Genomic DNA, 14,197 nt, shown 5'->3' with positions numbered 1-14,197 from the left:
TACATCGACCAAAACTTTGCTTAGATCCCCTAATCGCTTCCAACGGTTTAAGACCCGCGGGCGCTGCCTGACTTTAAAAACAAAACAAAACAAAAAACAATACCAACTACATAACCTTCTATTGAGATTTATCAGAATCTCCCTGACTTCCCACCATCCCCTCTGTGGGTCCAAATATCAGCATCTTCGACTACATATTATTTCATAGTCCGGTGGCGCTGTGGCTTAAACCACAGAGCCTAGGACTTGCCGATCTGAAGGTCGGTGGTTCGAATCCCCGCGACAGGGTGAGCTCCCGTTGCTTGGTCCCTGCTCCTGCCAACCTAGCAGATCGAAAGCACGTCAAAGTGCAAGTAGATAAATAGGTACCGCTCTGGTGGGAAGGTAAACGGTGTTTCTGTGCGCTGCTCTGGTTCGCCAGAAGCGGCTTAGTCATGCTGGCCACATGACCCGGAAGCTGTCTGCGGACAAACACTGGCTCCCTCAGCCTATAGAGCGAGATGAGCGCCGCAACCCCCGAGTTGGTCACGACTGGACCTAATGATCAGGGCTCCCTTTACCTTTACCTTTATATTTTATAACATTCTATATTATCCATAGTATTTGTTACATCACAAGTGTTATTAAAATCATACTAATGTTTTTATCTGCTTACAGTGGTCTCCTAAATAAATTGTGAATGTTTCCCGTTCTTTCTTAAAGTTTTTGTCTTCTTGGTTCCTTAGCTTTCTGAAAAATATGGACCTCTTCACGAATTTGCGTGTCCTCTTTGCGCAGGGGCCATGCTAATCTTCTCTGTATCATTCCAATTTTAGTATTTTGGTGGTTCTTAACAGTGGTTATACTAAGGACTGTTGTGGTTTGCTGCTTTTTTGTGGGCAATCCCAGCACCGGGTGTTTCTTCCATGTTATTAAATCAGCTACGTAATTTGTCCTCTGTGGCTGCAGTGTGTGTTCACTTGGAGGCAGATTGTGCATGAAGGCTTTCTTTGACATTTCTGCTTCAGCCATTCGGACAGCAGCTTTTCAGTTTAAACAAAGCACAAGTTCCCGCTTTCTGATGGGGAGTGGGGAAATTGCATGAGAGAGAAACTTTAAGGAAGCACAGTGGTACCTCGGGTTACATACGCTTCAGGTTACATACGCTTCAGGTTACAGACTCCGCTAACCCAGAAATATTACCTCGGGTTAAGAACTTTGCTTCAGGATGAGAACAGAAATCATGCTCTGGCGGCACGGCAGCAGCAGGAGGCCCCATTAGCTAAAGTGGTGCTTCAGGTTAAGAACAGTTTCAGGTTAAGAACAGACCTCCAGAACGAATTAAGTACTTAACCTGAGGTACCACTGCATTTGGCTCTTCAGCCCTGCCAGGGACTTATCGGTGTCTCTGGACCATGGTTTAAGTCTTGCCGCTTTAGAGTTTATTCTTTAGTTGCCGTGATCTTAGGGCTGAACAGTAATTTTCAGGTTTTTCCTGGTATTTCCTGTTAGTAAAGTTAGTTCTCTTTTATCCAGCATCTCTCTGCCTGGCAGCTCAGGTTTAGCATAGTTTATCACGATTTGCAAAGGAGTAGAGGTGTTGCAAAGAGCCGCTGTTGCAGTGGAGCGGCTGTGCAATGTGTAATTTGCACTTAAACATTACAAAACGGTTTGCTTTGGTCCAGCGAGCTCTGGCACTGCAGAATTTATTTTAACAGCTGATAGCATTGTTAGAAGGAATCACAGCGTACGTGGGGACTGACCAGAGCAAAAAGCGAAAGCAGGAGCCTTTCATTTAGTGCAGGCTTAGTTGGCAGGTTTGCAAAATATCCTTGCGGTGGCGACTTTGGTTATGGTCAGGAGAGGCTGGCTGGTGACTGAGTGAAGTGAATCGTGAAGCACGTCAGCCCCCACCAGGCATGGCTCTGGAGTGGAACTAATTCCTTCGCAATGCCCATTTGATCAACGGAGGCAATTAAGTACCCTGGCGACAGCCGAAATCAGTAAACAGATTGATGTGAGTCTTTTCTTCTTTCCAAATGAGGCAATGAGCAATCAAAGCACTTCAAGAGGCAGGTAAGGTTGCATCTGATGGCCGGGGGGGGGGGGGGCTGATAATTGGAGAGAGGGTGCTCTCTCTCTCTCCCCCTCATGTTCTCTCTCTCGTGAGCTTTCTGACGCTACTGAGAGAGGCAGAGGACCGCATTGCATGGGTGTTCATCCTTGTTCAACATCACTTTCATGCCCAGGTAGCAGACCATGGAAAGCCACCAGCACTCAGCAGAAATTTCTGGTTGGATTGACCGTTGGTCTCTGCCTTGGTAGCATGGCACCTTCATAAGTCTTAAGTGCAATAGTTGATAACACAGAAAGTTGCACTTCCCATAAGGCTGGGATGGGGAGCCTGCAGAGCGCATTAAACATGGGGAAACAATTCAGCAAACATCTTCTTCTTCTTCCACTCGTAGCCAAGTAAGATTGTCTTCCATAAACACAATTTTAACAATGAGTCCGTAAGTGACTGTGGAGGCCAATTCTGGATCCACACGTCCTTCCACAGTGGGGACATAGGTTTCCAGGCAGCAGTTGATCATGGTGAGGGTTTGCCAAGCGTGCCTTCCTCTTAGCATGTTTCTCCCTTTCGTCCTGAGTTCAAGTGTCTTCAAAGTCCATGACACCTTTGGTAAAGGCTGATCTCCAATTAGAGCACTTGCAGGCCAGTGTTTCCCAGTTCTCAGTGTTTATACTACATTTTTAAAGATTTGTCTTGAGAGAGTCTTTTGTTGACCACCGGCATGACACTTTCCATTTTTAAGTTTGGAATAGAGTAGTTGCTCTGGAAGACAGCAAACATTACACTTGACAGGGCCCTTATTCTGTGTTTTTTAAAGTATGAATCCTTACCAAAGCAATCTGTCAACCACAGAAACCCAGGATGATCCCAGGACATAGTCAGAAGGGAGATGAAGCGACCACCTTGCCAAGGTTACAGAGGTCTGGCCATAACCTGGATGGGGCCACAGGTATGCTGCTTTCAGTTTCATGGTGAAAGAAAGGCGAGATCTAAATGTAATAAATGAATAAACGAATCCCGGGGAAGGGGTGGAGGAGACATTCAATTCTGTTCCCGTTCTTGTTATGTACTGAAGTTCTCACCCTGGGCCAGCAGGGGGATACTGTAGATAGTTATGCAAATGAAGGATCAAAAGTGACGTTCAGTGATTGGATAGTTTTTATGCAAATGAAGGATTGAAAGTGACGTTCAGTGATTGGATAGTTTTAGAAAGTTGCTACAGTAACGTTGTACTGGAGCTCTATATAAGCAGGCTGACTGAGCCCTTCAGTTCAGTTCTGTTCTGGCCTCTGAATAAACAAGAGCTGTTTGAAGAATCGCTGTGTCGTCTGATATGTTCACCCACAACTTAACAGTTCTGATACAAGATGCAAAACAGAACAGAGCTGTTATGTACTGAGTTGAATAGGATCCAAATTGCAGCAGTATGATTGGTCCTAAAACAATAGGATTCAGAATGCAGCAGTCTGACTGGTCTTAGAACAATAGGATTCAGAATGCAGCAGTCTGATTGGTCCTAGAACAATAGGATCCAGAATGCAGCAGTCTGATTGTTCCGCAGGAGCCACCCAATCCAACTCCAGGTGGAAGTGAATCCGCAACCTGATTGGCCTACAGGAGAATCCTGGAATTAGCCAATCACGTGGGGCCTATTGTGTAAACAATGTATATAAAGCAGACATTCTGGGGGAACTTCCATTCCTCACTACTATGAGCTGAATAAAGAGCATGAAATCCACACTCGGCTCCTGAGTATATTTCAAGAGCCAATCTTCAAAACCCACACTTCCCCAGTTCTCCAGCCGAGTAGCGTGAACGACAAGGCAACAGACCACCGCAAAGTGTGCATGTAAATAAATCCACTGGTGAAAATAACGTACAAAAACACATTATATTGGGGGGGGGGTTGCTTTGCACAAGGATGCATATGCTGAAAACGTTTATTTTTTAAAAAATGATATTTATTAAAGTTTCAAAGAAAAAAATTACATAAATAAAAAGAAAAGAAAAAAAGACAGAAATAAAAATAAAAGAAAAATACAAAATACATTAAAAACACTTTAAAAAAATACATCAATCTTTCCACCTTACATTCATTTCCTTGCTTCCCTGACCTCCTCACACCTCCCTTTTTTGTATTCCAAGTCAATTAGTTAATTCAGCAATTTCTTTCCCTCTTTGTTTTTATCTTAATCCTTTAACTTAATATATTATAACTTTGGGTTCTCACCTGTTAATAATCCATTTTTACATACACCTTTATAACATTGCTGCTTAAACCACTTAATTTCATTCTGACATCATTCTAACATTCATGAATTTTGCAATATTTCTGTAAATAATCTTTAAATTTCTTCCAATCTTCTTCCACCGACTCTTCTCCCTGGTCTCGGATTCTGCCAGTCATTTCTGCCAATTCCATGTAGTCCATCACCTTCATCTGCCATTCTTCCAGAGTGGGTAGATCTTGTGTCTTCCAATACTTTGCAATAAGTATTCTTGCTGCTGTTGTGGCATACATAAAGAAAGTTCTGTCCTTCTTTAGCACCATTTGGCCAACCATGCCCAGGAGAAAGGCCTCTGGTTTCTTCAGAAAGGTATATTTAAATACCCTTTTCATTTCATTATAAATCATCTCCCAGAAAGCCTTAATCTTTGGGCACGTCCACCAAAGGTGAAAGAATGTACCTTCAGTCTCTTTACATTTCCAACATTTATTATCAGGCAAATGATAGATTTTTGCAAGCTTGACTGGTGTCATGTACCACCTGTATATCATTTTCATAATATTCTCTCTTAAGGCATTACATGCCATAAACTTCATACCTGTGGTCCATAACTGTTCCCAGTCAGCCATCATTATGTTATGTCCAACATCTTGTGCCCATTAAATCATAGCAGATTTCACCGTTTCATCCTGTGTATTCCATTTCAACAGCAAGTTATACATCTTTGACAAAATCTTAGTTTTGGGTTCTAGCAGTTCTGTTTCTAATTTTGATTTTCCCACCTGGAAGCCAATTTTCTTATCCAAATTGTATGCCTCCATTATCTGATAATAATGAAGCCAATCTCGCACTTTGTTTTTTAATTTCTCAAAACTCTGCAATTTCAGTCTATCTCCCTCTTGTTCCAAAATTTCCCAATATTTCGGCCATTTAACCTCCATATTGAGCTTTTTCTGAGCTTTCGCTTCCATCGGTGACAGCCACCTTGGGGTTTTGTTTTCCAGTAGATCCTTATATCTTATCCAGACATTAAACAATGCTTTCCTGACAATATGGTTTTTAAATGCTTTATGTGCTTTGACCTTATCATACCACAAATATGCATGCCATCCAAATACATTATTAAAACCTTCTAAATCCAAAATGTCTGCGTTTTCAAGAAGCAGTCATTCTTTCAACCAGCAAAAGGCTGCTGATTCATAATAAAGTTTAAGGTCTGGCAGGGCAAATCCACCTCTTTCCTTGCATCCGTTAGTATTTTAAATTTTATTCTAGGCTTCTTGCCCTGCCAGACAAATCTAGAGATATCTCTCTGCCACTTCTTGAAACAGTCCATTTTGTCCAAAATTTGCAGTCTTTGAAACAGAAACAACAATCTAGGCAATACAATATGCTGAAAACGTTTAGACACAAGTGTGTATAGTGGTACCTCGGGTTACATACGCTTTAGGTTGCAGACTCCGCTAACCTAGAAATAGTGCTTCAGGTTAAGAACTTTGCTTCAGAATGAGAACAGAAATCGGGCTTCTGCGGTGCGGCAGCAGCAGGAGGCCCCATTAGCTAAAGTGGTGCTTCAGGTTAAGAACAGTTTCAGGTTAAGTACGGACCTCTGGAACGAATTAAGTACTTAACCCGAGGTACCACTGTATATTGAGAGAAGCTCCCGCTGAAATGCTGATGAATTTTCATGAGGACTTTTCGCCCCCCCCCCCCATGCAAACTGATATGGAAATGTGGAGGACTGAAGTCAAGACCTGAGAAATGAGAGAAACCCAGTTTGACATGTTCAGCTATCGCTGGTTCCAGGGCAGATTCTCAGTAATGCAGAGACCAGACCTGCCGGGCCTAAGCATTGCTCTGTGTGACTTGCATGTTGCAGGGGAAGATCGGGAGTGGTGGGCAAAGCAGCCTTTCATGGAAGCTCGTCTGCCATTACTGATCTTGTCACGGAGGAGTGCCCGGTAATTCTGGGACGCAGTTTGAAAACTGCTGGGCTAAGCCAAATAGACCAAGCCCTTGCTCCTGAATTTTAATCTGCATTCCTGCAGAATAACTGCGAAAGCTTGTGGGTGTGAGACAGGGAGACATGCGTACATCATATTATAGAGTAACTAATGCGGGGGTAGGCAACCTAAGTCCCGGGGGCCGGATCCGGCCCAATCACCTTCTCAGTCCGGCCCGCGGACAGTCCAGGAATCAGTGTGTTTTTACATGAGTAGAATGTGTTCTTTTATTTAAAATGCATCTCTGGGTTATTTGTGGGGCCTGCCTGGTGTTTTTACATGAGTAGAATGTGTGCTTTTATTTAAAATGCATCTCTGGGTTATTTGTGGGGCATTGGAATTCATTCATTCCCCCCCCCCAAAAAAAAATAATCTGGCCCAACACATGGTCTGAGGGGTGGTGGACCAGCCCAAAGCCAAAAAAGTTTGCTGACCCCTGAACTAATGCATTGTGTCACAATCCTTCCTAAGCTAGAATTGATTTCATGCTTGCGTGTGATGGCTTCTCTCCATTTCTCATTGTTCTAATCTTAAACGCAGTTTGCACCATTTCTGCATCAGTTTGCAATTAAATAAAATCTGCAGAAAAATGTATGTGCATTTGTGTGCGAATTTATTCCAGTATACACATCATTGTATGAAATCTTGCCTAACGTGGACATTTTTGCATGCTGTTTTCCCACATAAAATACAGTTTGTATGCTATTTTCCTCCCCCCCCCCTAATATATGTGTTTTTGGGTTGGATAACTGCTGTGCAAAATTCAGAGAGCTGAAAATTCCAAAAGAAATTTGTGTTTTGGTTTACGTACAGGTTTGGGAAGTGTGATTCGATGGGCTCACGTGAAAATGTGAACCAAACACATTTTGCCTCCATTCATAGTTTCTGGGCATAGCGGCTAAGCATGTAAGCCACAAGCCTAGCAATCCTAGGTTCGAATCTTCCCACCTAGCCTGGGAATGCACAAAACAGCCTGTCTGAAGCAAGTCGTCGTCTCTTCTTCTGAGTCCTACCCCTGCCATTTGCAACATGGGGATAATTCTGATAGCAGCCTACTCGACTCGTTGGAAGGATTTCAGCAGAGCAATCTGGAGTGTGCTGTTTCATTTGTTTGCTATTATTTGTTAGCTCCGAGTGCCTCTTTTTAGACAGAAAGGCAGCATATGCATATTTGAATTAAAATACAGAGAACTGTAACTGCTAATTAGCACGATGCTTTAACAGCATAGAGAACCCATCTCCCTTTCCTGACATCATTTCTCAAGCTTTTTTCCCTTTCTTTTTTTGTATCTATCCTCCCCAATGGGTCAGAGGTTAGTTGGCAGCCCTTGGTAGACTCTCTTCTTGGAATAAGGGTCAAGTCACAGCCACCCGGAGTTCTGATCTGCAGTCAAGCCTTTCCCAAAAGGCACTTTGATCCAGAGCAGTGCAGGTGAAATGTTCAATACTGACGACTGTTGGCTGCCACCTAGCGCTCGTCTGAAGATCCTGCTCATAATTCCATGCCCTTTCCATCCTGGGCAGTCAATAGTGTAGCGGGCAAATAACCCAGCTGATATTTTACTTTTTGGACCAATTACTAGAAAAGCAAGGGAGTGAGAATGAGTATATTTTTTAAAAAGTCCAAAGCATTTCTGTTAGGGATTATAAGGGCAGAAATCGCCTGCCCACCCCCAAAAAAATATTAAAGTTGTTTATGTATGTAACAACAGTAGCTAGGATTCTATATGTGCTTAAATGGAAAGAAGAAGTTCCAACTAAAGAACAGACAAGTAAGATAATGGACTATGCAGAACTGGCAAAATTAACAGCAAAATTAAGTGAATCTAACTATTATTGCTTTACGGAAGAATGGATGCCTTTTTCGGACTATTTAAAGAAATCTTATAGTATGATGAACTCGCAAGCATGATTTGAGCAATGAGCAGCAGAAGTAATTAGATTATAATATTGTGGTTATGATTTGATAGATGTGAGACATTAACGCTGTATACAGTATAAGGTTGCAGGGTGGGGAGAGGGGTACGTGGTAAACTTTCATTCTTTAACTTAGGGCTGCCATATATCCGAAACTTCCCGGACCTTTTCAAAAATTGGTTAAAATGTCGGGGAAAACCCAGGTGTGTTGCAAGCCCATATTGGAAGTGTTGCTTTTTTACTGAACTTCCTAAAAAATAGGGGGTGTTGTTGGTTTTTTTTTAGATTTTGCCAAAGAAACTCAATAACTTTGGTGCCTGGATTTTCACTTTTTGAAATACGGCAGCCCTAACAGCAGGGTCAGGGAACTTTTTCAGCAGGGGGCCGGTCCACTGTCCCTCAGACCTTGTGGGGGACTATATTTTGAGGGGAGAAATGAATGAATTCCTATGCCCTACAAATAACCCAGAGATGCATTTTAAATAAAAGGACACATTATATTCACGTAAAAACACACTGATTCCTGGACCGTCCCCAGGCCTTAGTTTGCCTACCCATGCCTAACAGTGTGCCAGTGGGGGCTTTGTGTCAGCATCACTCAGGTAGGTTATTTCTATTCATTTACAGTGGTACCTCGGGTTAAGAACTGAATTCGTTCCGGAGGTCCGTTCTTAACCTGAAACTGTTCTTAACCTGAGATACCACTTTAGCTGATGGAGCCTGCTGCTGCTGCTGCCCGATTTCTGTTCTCATCCTGAGGTAAAGTTCTTAACCCGAGGTGCTGTTTCTGGGTTAGCAGAGTCTGTAACCTGAAGCGTCTGTTACCCGAGGTACCACTGTATTCATTTTCATTGGCAAGTGAGAGAGGTTGGGGACCCCAGGGCATGCTTGGTTTTCTTCAGTTGACTGTGGTGAGATTTGTTTGCGTGTGACGTGGGGAAGGGATTGTCGGGTCAAGTTAACCATATTGACTCATATGCTGTCGGTGGGTTCTTGTTGTTGTCTTGGAAGTATTTCTATTTAAGTTATCTTAGCATATTTAGCTAAATAGTCTTTGAATTTCATCCATTCCTCCTGGTACTCCTCCTTCTGGTCGCGGACTCTTTCGGTAAGGTTGGCTAGCTCCCCAAAGTCCATCATCTTCATCTGCCATTCCTCCACTGTTGGGACTTCTTGTGTTTTCCATTTCTTAGCTAACAAAATCCTAGCAGCTGTTGTGACATACAAAAACAATCTAACATCTTTCTTGGGCAATTCCAGACCTATTATTCCAAGAAAGAAGGCCTCTGGTTTCTTGATAAATGTATATTTCAACATTTTTTTCAATTCATTATAAATCTTCTCCCAGAAGTCTTTCACCTTAGGGCAGGTCCACCACATATGATAAAAGGTACCTTCTTTTTCTTTACATTTCCAACATAGATTATCACTATTGTGATAAATCTTTGCTAATTTTACAGGAGTTAAATTCTTGTTGGGTTCTTGTTGTCTTATTGGGCTGTGTATGCAATGCAGGCGAGCCGTACCGGCAGGAAACAGCCATATTAGAAAACCTAACCAACAGAATGAAACTGCCTGATATAAAGCAGCAGATTAATCAACCAGTGCTTTAGTTGATTAACCAGCAAGGAGTGAATTTGAATCGGTCTGGCAGAAAATAAAGGGCAACTGTGTCTGAGCAGGTACTTTAAGCTATTTTGGAGACAGTGTATTTCTGCCACAGGGACTGGCAATGTTAAAAGAGCCTTTTCATCGAACGATGAGGGGCGGTTCTTTGCTAAATCCTCTTCCATTAGTTCAAGCACTTGTACCGAAGTGCTGGCAACGGTAAAAATCTGTTTAATGGATTGAACATATTAAGGGCAATTAAATTTGATTGATTGAATGGAAGGTATTAAAGGCAGGAAAACGATCCTCGGTTGGTTTCTATAAATTAGTTGGAGCCGGTTCTTCTTTCACAAATCTGGGGGGGGGGGCTCTCTATTCTCTTGGTAGCGCAACCAACATCCAAAGCCCCTCCTCTTCATATCTGGCACCTTCCCTGAGCCCCCCACCAGCTCTGCCGCCCAAGAGGGTACAGAAAAGAGGCCATTCCCTGCGTCATTTTGGCTGGGAATAAAGAAAGCCTTGTGTTTCCCTGCTTCCTCATTAGTCCTTCGGATTCCCTTCAGCTGATTCTGATGTCATGGCGACCCCCCAGGCTCCCTGGCTGGGCTGCCACTATACACTTATGGGGCTAGCGTAGGACACAGGCTCCACAAGACTCAGTGGAAGGAGCGGCCGGCTGGCCCCAAGGCGAGCCCCCCCTCCCTGCCCTGGGTTCGAAATCCATCTGAACTCCGTCCTGAGGAAGGCCCAGCCTCCGGGTCCGGCTTGGCGCTAGTCTTTTTGCCCAACGCTGGGTTAAGAGGCCTCTCAGGTCAACAGTTCAAATCCAGCCCCAGGTAGTTGCAAAGAAAAGCCTGTTCTCCGTGGCTGCTTTTCAGGTTAAGCTAATTGGTCCCGGAGTGGCCATGGCAACTGTGAGACTGCCAGGATTAAAATGTTGAAAAACACAGCGCGGTTCATGTAGAAAGATGGACAGGCAGAGAGGCAGACAGAGAGATGTGACTGGTCACTTTGAATCAACACACAAGATTCAGCTCAGCTGCTGTTGACAGAGGGCTTGTCTACATTCCTGCTATGCCCACCAACATTTCTCTGATGAAAATAGGGATGTCCTATAATAATAATAATAATAATAATAATAATAATAATAATAATAATAATAATAATAATAATAATAATAATAATTTTATTATTTTTTATACCCCACCCATCTGACTGGGTTGTTTCAGATACTCTGGGCAGCTTGTAACATATATAAGAACAGAATAAAACATTAAACAACTTCTCTATACAGGGCTGCCTTCAGGTGTCTTCTAAAGGTTGCTGATCTCCTAGGTTCAGGGGTTGCATAACTCCATACCCTCCAGCATTTCTCCGATGAAAATAGGGTCATCCTAAGGAACAGCGGGACATTCCAGGATCAAATCATAAACCGGGACGGCTTCTGTAAATCCAGGGTTGTCCCTGGAAAATAGGGACACTTGGAGGGTCTGTTCTACTTGTCTGTTTGCCCCATGCTTTCTAGACATGGGTCCAAGCTGTTTTGCCATTACCCTGCTGCTTCCCCTTGGAAAACCCCTGGGTTCTCATCTAGCTATACAGTTCTATGATTCCTTAAGTCTGGGATGGGTAGCCTGTAGCCGTCCCAACTGCAAGTCCTATCATCTCTGACCATTGGCCATGCCGGCTGGGCTGATGGGAGTTGGGGTCCACCAACTTCTGGAGGGTCGCAGGCTCTGCATCCCTGCTATAATGCGTCACATCCTGAATCCACCCACTTCCTAGTGCAAGTCCTTGTTTCCCCCCACTTGATGGCATCACCCATCCCAACTTCAGCTGTTTCCCTCGGTGCCTGCCCAAGACATTTTGCTGCCTGAGGGAAAGGACTCCCCATATTTCAGGTACAGAAACCAGTTAGACTGCCAGTGAATCCTGCATCAACACCTTCTGCTGCATCAGATACTGTCCTCCAGAACATTGCTGTTGTTTCTCACTGATGCCCAAACACACCCAGCATCTACCACCCGAGGCAGCCCAGTGCCTCACACTTCCTAATGGTAGAGCCGGTCCTTCTATCATTTTAGGAACAAAAACAACCCAACCACAATCCTGATGCCCCACCCAATCCTTGTGATGACCAGTTTCACTATGTTCTTAGTGCTCTCTGGGACTTAAGTCTCTCGTGTTCTCCTCACTCACCCCCCTCTTTTATTCAGCCAGTGCCCCTGCATACAAATCATCCCCGCACAATGACGCCTTCTCTGTAGCTCCCTCACCTTAAGCCAGGCTATGTAATGTTCCAGGATCCATGAATAGTCTTTGTGCTGTAGAAATGGAAGGGGTCATAAAGACACTGCCTTTTCCAGAAGACCTCCTGCGGCGGGTGAACGAGGTGGTCAAAGTTTTAATGAGTCCTGTAGTGCAGGCAGAACATAAATCACCCCCTCCGCCCTGTCCCGACGATACGATCTCCCTGGGCAACCATTAGATCATAGGGAGGTCAAGCCAGCCTGATGGAGTCCTTGCAACTCAGCAGTGGCATAGCATGGTTTGCTGGTGCCTGGGGCGCACATGCATGCACTGGGGCAGGGGGTGTAGAGGGTGAACAGAGCCCACAGCACCAGCCCTCACTGCTGCTGCCACCAGAGTGACCCCCCCCCAAGCCAAGCAGGGGGGAGCCCAGCCGGCCAATGCGACCCTTGGGCGAATCCTCTTGATGCCTGCAGAAAGGAATGCCGAACTTTGCCATGCTGGGGTTGCCCTTTGCCCACCTCCCTTTTCCCGTGCCCACTCACTGTCCAGGGAGCACACCAAGGGGGGGTGAGTGAGTGCTGGCTGGACAGCCATTCAGCGAGGGGGCTGGCAATGCAGTGGTGAGGCCAGGCCAGACTCTGGGGCCCAGAGACCCCTGACAGCAGGCAGGGAAGGATGGGGGACTGGGCCCACCAGGATGTGCCTGGGCAGGATGGGGATCCCCACAGAAGCTTGGGGGCGCCTGGTTCATGCCTCCTTAAAATTGTGAACTTGGAGCCAGTCCCCCCCCCCCAATGCTATGCCCCTGCAACCCAGTCTATCCTGGCAATGTAAGGAAAACTGTGTGGTTAGGAGATTAGATAGATGATAGATAGATAGATAGATAGATAGATAGATAGATAGATAGATAGATAGATAGATATGGCAAAAGGAAAAGGGACCCCTGACCAGTCACGGACGACTCTTGGGTTGTGGTGCTCATCTCGCTTTATTGGCCAAGGGAGCCAGCGTACAGCTTCCGGGTCATGTGGCCAGCATGACTAAGCCGCTTCTGGCGAACCAGAGCAGCGCACGGAAACGCCGTTTACCTTCCCGCCAGAGCGGTACCTATTTATCTACTTGTACTTGACGTGCTTTCGAACTGCCGGGGACCGAGCAACGGGAGCTCACCCCGTCACGGGGATTCGAACTGCCGACCTTCTGATCGGCAAACCCTAGGCTCTGTGGTTTAACCCACAACGCCACACGCGTCCATATGGCAAGTGGAACCTGCAACAATTTTTCCGCAGAGTTGGATGCTCTTATTTAGAGTTCCAGCCAGCCGGCCATGCCCTTTTCACTAAGTAGCTACTGAGCATATTTAGTCCCTTACGAGGCTGTCTTGGTTCTCCCTCTCCACCAACACCACCCCATTTTAGATTTTCTGTCCCTGAATTTTTCTATACTTTTCCAAAACTTTGGGTTTCTCCAGAACTACTGATACTTCCTTTTCGTTCACAGATGTCACAGGTGTTGCTGGTCAGTAGTCACACAGTTCAGTTTTGGAGTTAACTCTTTCTTAGCAAGATCACGATCTCCACAGTCTTGGTAGAGTGTTGTGCCCAATGAGCACAGCAGCTCATTCCCTGTGGGTATGACTCCATGAAATCAGTTGCCGCGATTGAAAATCCCCATCTCCTCACAGTCGTCTGAGTCCCCTCCTCTCCAGCGCTTTTTCCAAGCAATCGGAGACTGCGCCTGCATGAAGCCAACCTCTCCTCCACCCTTTGCATGCCTCTTCTGGGTCTGGGAGCCAGGGAGGGAGGGGAGTTTGTCACAGCAAGAGGGGAGGACACACGCATGACTCTTGACCAGCCTGACTTATCTCTGCCTCTTGGCCTCCACTGCTTCAGCTTCTGCCCCGAGTCTGGACTTATCTCTGCCACAGACTTTCCCAGCTCACTAAGCCCTATTACCTCTTCAGCTTCCGACACCTGCTCTTCCCAGTCTTCTCCCTCTGACAATGCACTGTTGTCCAATCACCACTCCCCGGGCTCTAAGCCCGCCCACTCCGGCCAGCCCTTGACCATGGATGGTAATGTTTTGCCTACCATATTCAGAGGATCTGCACTCACAAAACGGAGTTCACTCTTTGT

This window comes from Podarcis bocagei (genome assembly GCF_964188305.1).
Source record: "Podarcis bocagei genome assembly, chromosome: 13".
NCBI classification, from domain to species: Eukaryota; Metazoa; Chordata; class Lepidosauria; order Squamata; family Lacertidae; genus Podarcis; species Podarcis bocagei.
The sequence above is the reverse complement of the archived record's forward strand: the minus strand, read 5'-3'. Positions refer to the sequence as shown.